The sequence below is a fragment of the Glycine soja genome, chromosome 11 (assembly GCF_004193775.1).
Source record: "Glycine soja cultivar W05 chromosome 11, ASM419377v2, whole genome shotgun sequence".
In the NCBI taxonomy this organism is placed as follows: domain Eukaryota; kingdom Viridiplantae; phylum Streptophyta; class Magnoliopsida; order Fabales; family Fabaceae; genus Glycine; species Glycine soja.
Window position 1 is genome coordinate 18,160,024 of NC_041012.1, and position 7,039 is coordinate 18,167,062.

Sequence of the window (7,039 nt, forward strand, 5' to 3'; positions counted from 1 at the left end):
ATCCCCTCGGTTCTCCAACAATTTTAAAAATATTAATTTTGTCCTCATAAATATTTTCATATTAATTTGGTCACTCTAAAACTAAAACATATTTTTGTTGATCCTCAGGTATAACTTTGGGACTATAATCTTATGTGCCTAATAAATTTACACTTATAATTTGATTACAAATGAATTAAATAATTTGTGGCGGTTAAAACTTTCCTAAAATGAATTAAACAATTTATGGTGACTAAAAATCCAAAAATAAAGCAATTTTTTTATCAGTTTATGGGTACTTTCTTGTACTTTTTTATGAGATTAAGGGAAAAGATGAAATAACAATGCATTTTGGTATCTTGTAAGCGTGTCTAGAAAGATCTAATACAGTTACATGTGATAACTAACAAAAATATGTTTTTGATTTTTATAAAGACTAAATTAATACAAATTTTTTTATAAAAACAAAATTAATATTTTTCAAATTTTACATGGACTTCAAACGTATTTTACCCATTAATTTTTACTTTTGTCAAAATACACAACAAAAATTTGTTTCTATGGTATATCTTGATCATTCTTGTTAAGATACATAACATAAAGTTGTTTTCGTTACACTGCAAAAACATATTTTCGTCAATGGTATTTTCATAAAAACAAAAAACTAAAAAAAAAGGAAGAAATAAGAAGATAAAAAGGAATGTGTAAATATCATTTCCCGAAATAAATAAATAAAAATCTTAACTTTAAAGCAATTGTGCCATAGTTTGGGCTTTATATTTTTGGCTAGGAAAAATTTATATTTAAATATACTAATATAATACCAACTAAATTACTTAGTTAATTAAATCTAACACTCCCCTAATTATTTATTTTAAACTTTTACTAGTTGTTTTCATATAAACAAGCAAAAATTCCTATATCTTTATTAGACCACCTTATAAATCTTTAAGCTTACTATTTTTTTTTTAATTCACGCACATTTCGAACCTATGTACATCCGTGCATCTTTTAAAACTAATTACTTTTAATTATTTTAGATTAGTTAAATGTGTAATATAACGACACTGGTTACAAACACAAATATACATTAACCACAAATAAAATAGTTGCAAACGAAATGAAATCACAATTTCTTTATTCATTTTGCAAAAAAAAAAAACAAAACAAAAGATGCCCACTAATATTCAGTTTCACTAAAATTTTTAAATCTTATGCACCAATTTCAATTTATTCAGGTTTATAAATTTATCCCTAAATTTAAATAAATAAAAGTTCTTTCAAATTCTAACATAATTAAAATAAAAATTTCAAAATTAGAAACAATTACCAGTAATACACTAATAATTATTAAAATAATGTTATATTTTTAATATTAGAAAAACTTAAAAAGAGAAGATGGTACAATGGCTAATAACGGAGGGACTAAGTTAGTTAATAATTTATAATTTAAGGGACTTTTTTTTTTAATTTAAGAGACGAATTTGATTGATTATTAGAATTTTAAAAATTTAAATTATTAACAATTTATAATTTTTTGAACTATTATATTATTTTATTAATTTCATGAACCAAATCAAAATTCACTCTGTATGTATTATAATATATAATATATAGTAACTCTTCAATCAAATTCATACGATCACATCACATGCATATCAAGGAAACATTTACATACATTATATTGCTCTTAATCAATATTAACCGCCACATCTATGAGTGAAAGTATTATCATTAATTTTCATCAATAAAACAACAGCATTGTTATTTAAACTTTAAAGATGTATCTTCTCTTAAGGATATTAAAACCGAAGAAAAGAAAGACTTCAAACTCAATCAAAACCACCTTAAACAAACACCTAAATATATTTTTGGTCCTTACGATGTAGCCTTTTTTATATTTTTCATTTATGTAAATTTATTTTTTATTTTAGTATTTATAAAATATGTTTATTTTATTTTTCATTCTTAAAATATTTTAGATAATTCCTTAAACAGTAAAAAAAATATTATCTAAAACATTTTAAGGACAAAAATAAAAATAAACACATTTTACAATGACTAAAATAAAAAAAATAGATTTACAACGAAAATAAAAAATATTAAATTATAGAAACAAAAAATATATTTAAGCCAAAACATCAACCTATTGCTCAAACATGGAGTATAGATACATTGTACTCAACAATTGCAGCACCAAAATCAGCATTATACATATATGTGGTAAACACAATAGAACTCCTTGCACATCTGAAGATCCCACTACCCCCAACAATAGGGATTTCTCTAACATTTTCCAATGCAGGGTTTCTCCCAAGAATGCTTAGGGTGCTGCCATTGTAAATACCATTAGTGAAGAAAAATTTGTCACCATGAGCAACCTAAACTCATTTTTAGAAGCCAAAGCATATATTTTGTGAGATCTTCCAACAACCTTTGAACTTGGACTTGGTCCTTTAGATAGAGGGTCATCCATCATGACAATAGTCCCAAACCCAGCAATGGAGCCCTTAGGGGCCCCAACAATTTGCATAGAAGTGGGGTTTTCCCCGTTATGTTGTCATGGAAATAGAAGTGGAGTTAGGTGATTTTTTCCATGGGTTTTGATGATGGGAACATCGGAGACTGTTTTGCAAACAGAACTTCATTGGTTGTGGGTAAGGAATTTGACATGCTAACAATGAGATGGCAGGCAAAGAGGAGAGATAGAAGTGAAGCCATTTTAGTACAATTTTTAGGTATTGTAGCCAATTTTTAAAGAATTTATTATTTATTTTTTTCATTTTTATTATTTAACATCAATAATTTAGGAATATATTTTTTTTATTTATATTATTTAATGTCAATATTTAAATTAACACATACATGTAAAATAAAAGCACAATGTCAAATATGTCAATAGTGACAAGTGTTGCTAAGTCAATAGTCAAAATATCTATTGGTAGAGTGCCTCTGTTGGTCATCATCTTGTTGCTGCTATTCATTTGGTTGGTCATTGTGTTGTTGCTGCTAGTAATCTGGTTGGTCGTTGTCTTGTTGTTGTTGCTGGTCAGGTTGTTGATGTCGATGAATAATGTTCCACGCTTCAGGAGGTATGAACTGAAGTACAACTTATTGAAATACACACATCTCCTCCTTTGATTGACGAAACTCCTCCCTTAGTCGATTAATCTTCGTTGAATCTTGAGTGCGACGGCAAGATCTTTGCATATGCTGCATGAAGCTGTCATCTCCACATTTATAACTATGAGAAAGATCTCCAATATCATAAAGTTGTCCCTTACGCTTTGGTCATGAACCCAACAATGAGTCCTAAGTCTGTGTTCTTCAGCAGGGTCTAAAGGAGTGATTTGTGATTCACTAACATTTGATGCAACATCAGACCTAACTTGAGATAATCTAGCCTCAAAATCTTCCTGTCATTCATAAACAATCATTATTTCATAAATATAATAAACATTTAAAAAAATAAAAGAGCATGCAAGATAATGGTCTCACATGTGTCTGCCTAAATCTATCATCGAAAAATTGACCAATATCCTCTCGTAAATGAGTTTGCTGAAGGACCTCATCAATGTATGCAGATCGACCAAGCTCTTCTGACTATTTAGAAACATTATAAAATAAACATTAAGTGGTAAATTAAAATAGTACAAATAAGTATGTAATATAATTTTAATGTACATACCAAATGAATGATGTGATCCTGTAAGCTAATAGAACCCTTGTGTGCATACACCCACCCTTTTTATGCCCAATTTTTTTTTTGCCTGTGCACACTTGGAACAATAACCAAGTGCATTCCAATGTGATAACAAATCATTCTTGACATGATCTCCAATCCAATATAGCCTTTTATTTTCGTTTCGGGCATCCTTGAACATCTCAAAAAGTCTATGAGAGGCTTTCGAGTTAAAATATTTCTTAATTTCATTTTCTTCCTCGGGTCTCTAGACCAATTTTCTCTAAAGTATCACAAAGTTATGAAATGGCACACAGTTAGCAAAATACCAATTTTACAATTTCATATCAAATAAAACAAAATCAACAATTGAACTAATTCATTAAGTGGTGAATAAGTTATCTTAAAACGCTGAAAAAAGAGTTCTTGATGATCTTTTAGAATTGCTCCCCGTGTAGGCCATGGGTTAGCAAATTGTTGGCTAATAGACAATGTGATAGCCTTTACCGCAACCTTAGATGGATGAAACCTAAATAGAATAATTCATGAAAAATTAAAAGATAAAATGATATGATATATAATGATAATTATTTAAATTTTTCAATACTTACACTCCATTGATAAGTGTAAGCGCAGGACGATCATGGGGGGGGGGGGATCTTCCATGGCCAAATTTGGAACACCATCATCAGTAGACATGGTCGCTATAGTCGGGGATGTGGATGGGGATGGTGTGGATGTAGGTATCGGGGACAGTCCACGTGCATCAATCGAAGATGGAAATGGTCTACCTTCAGTTGGAGGTGTAGATGATATAGGTGCAACATCCGCAAATCTGATTGGCATAGATACACTAGACGAGGATTAGGTAGATGATGACAGACTATTTATAGGTGGTAGTAGTTTAACCACATATAATTTTTTCTTCCCACTTGTCCCTTTCCCACTATTATCATGAGACGAGGGTCGGGAATGATCAACACCACCTGATGACATATCTATATATAGAAAAATAATATTACAAATAATGAATCGAATAGAATGGGATGAATTAAAATTAAATAACTAACATAATTTCATTTCACACCAAAAATAACGAATCAAATAGAATGAGATGAATTAAAACAATCACGCCGGTGTAATTAGGGGTCCACGATTTTGTGCCAAAACATTACATTAACGTGTGGATTAGTAACATTTTTCAAAGAATTATGTATGGCATGTTGCTTTCATGGTGAATTCACAATATCTCATGCATCCTATATAACAAATTATGGGAGACTTTCTTGGTATTTTTTTACTTATCTATTTGTTTTGAAAGGGGATTCCTAAACATTTTATCACAGTTAAAAATTAATAAAAGCACCCTGATTTATGAAACCTAAAAGTTTGTCCTTATGAATTCACATTTATACCCATTAATTATTTAAGGAATTATTTGTTCACCTAAAAATACAGAAAGGCAGCCAAGTTCTACAAGATCTTACAAAATCAAAGCAATTAACAATCATAACAGATTATCCACTGCAAGTAAATCAGTGTCACCAAGAATATCATGGTTCAACAAACTAATCCACAACAATTAAGGGTATCAATCAGCAAGAAACTAGGAACAAAAACACTGATCAACAACACTCATAAGATAAAACCCAGAAAAAGAGCAATCACAGTGCCTCCTTGATTTCCCAAAAACCCCCCAACAAACAGAATAATTAATCCAACATAATTATGATAATAATTTCAATTAGATTTTCAGGGCAAGCATCTTAAGTTCATGTAAACCACCAACAACACTAACTCAAAGTGAATCCCAAAAATTAAAAGTTAGGAAAAAAAAGGAACTTGAATGTCAAACCTGAAATTTGAAGCAAATGATAGAAAAATTAAGGTCTGTGTTGAGTTCTATTTTTTACAACAACTTATTAGCTAGCATAGTTGTTTTCTGTTTTCTGTTAGTTTTCTGTTTTTGTATAACTGGCTTAGTAGTTTGTTAGTTTTCTGTTTTTTTTTTTGTTACTTGTACAATTGGCTTAGTAGTTTGTTAACTTAGCCAGTTAGCTTTATATATCTAGTCCCTTTGTATTTTTGTTAGAGTTGAATAATGAGAATTTATGAGCACAATGCTCTTTCTCTTTCAAACTTATTCTTTTTACATGGTATCAGTTGAAATCTTCCCTCTCGATGTGATCTTTGATTGATCCTTCTTGCAACCATTGTTGTTGTTGCACTTTCTTGATCTTGAATCGCAATTCTTCAAGCTTCTTCCTCGGTTAACCATGGCTGAAAATGCTGACCCAATTGTGAACAATGCTATTGTCAATAATGCAGCTCTTACAAACTTGTTGAATCCCTATTATACTCATCCAAATGAGAATCCCGATGTGGCGATTGTTGCTCAGGTTCTCAGTGGTGGAAATTACCACTCATGGTCGCGTGCTATGCTCCTTGCTTTGAAGACCAAGAAAAAGGTCAAATTTGTGGATGGTTCTTTGCCTCGTCCTGCTCTTAATGATCCCAATTTCACTCTATGGGATCATTGTAATACCTTGGTGGTTTCATGGCTTCATCATTCTCTTGATCCATAAATCTTGCAAACCATCATGTGGATGGAGAATGCATCGGATATCTAGAATACTCTCAGGGAACGTTATTATCAAGGAGATGTATTTCGAATCAGTGACTTACAAGAAGAAATTTATCTGCTTAAACAAGGTGATGCTAATATCACTACTTACTTTACAAAATTGAAAGATTTAATCCAAGAATTGGACAACTTTCGCCCTATTCCTTCATGCACTTGTGCTGTTGTTTGTTCCTGTGAGCTCATTCTTATTATTAAGAGTTACAGAGAAGGTGATTATATGATTAGATTCTTAAGGGGCCTCAATGAGCAATACTCTACAGTTAGGTCCAACATAATGATGATGGACCCCCTCCCTGATTTAGACAAAGTTTTTTCTATCCTCATTCAACAAGAAAGGCAATTGGTTCTTCAATTTGATGATTCTAGAGTTTTTGCTCAATTGGATACCAACAATGGTACTTATGGTTGAGGCAGAGGTCGTGGAAGCCATACATCTAGTGGAAGAGGTAGAGGCAGAAGCACACAAATGTGCACTTATTATAACAGATCAGGTCATATGGTAGACACTTGCTACAAGAAACATGGTTACCCTCCTCACTTGCATAGAGGAGGTGCTATCAACCAATGTTCTATGGATGATCAAGAAATTGAAGATGATCTACAATCTCTAGGATAGAAAGAGGTATATGCAGATGCATCATCTGTAGCTTTCACACTAGAGCAATATAAGGCTCTTCTTTCCTTGTTGCAGCAAACCTCTTAAGCCTCTTCCTCTCACACCACTAATAAGTTAG

The 7,039-nt window shown here is 31.2% G+C and overlaps 1 pseudogene; it reads right to left on the reverse strand.

The window, feature by feature from the left end:
* Positions 1-2,132: 2,132 nt before the first annotated feature.
* On the reverse strand, positions 2,133-2,700 carry LOC114376088 (annotated as a pseudogene).
* Between the last annotated feature and the right edge of the window lie 4,339 nt (positions 2,701-7,039).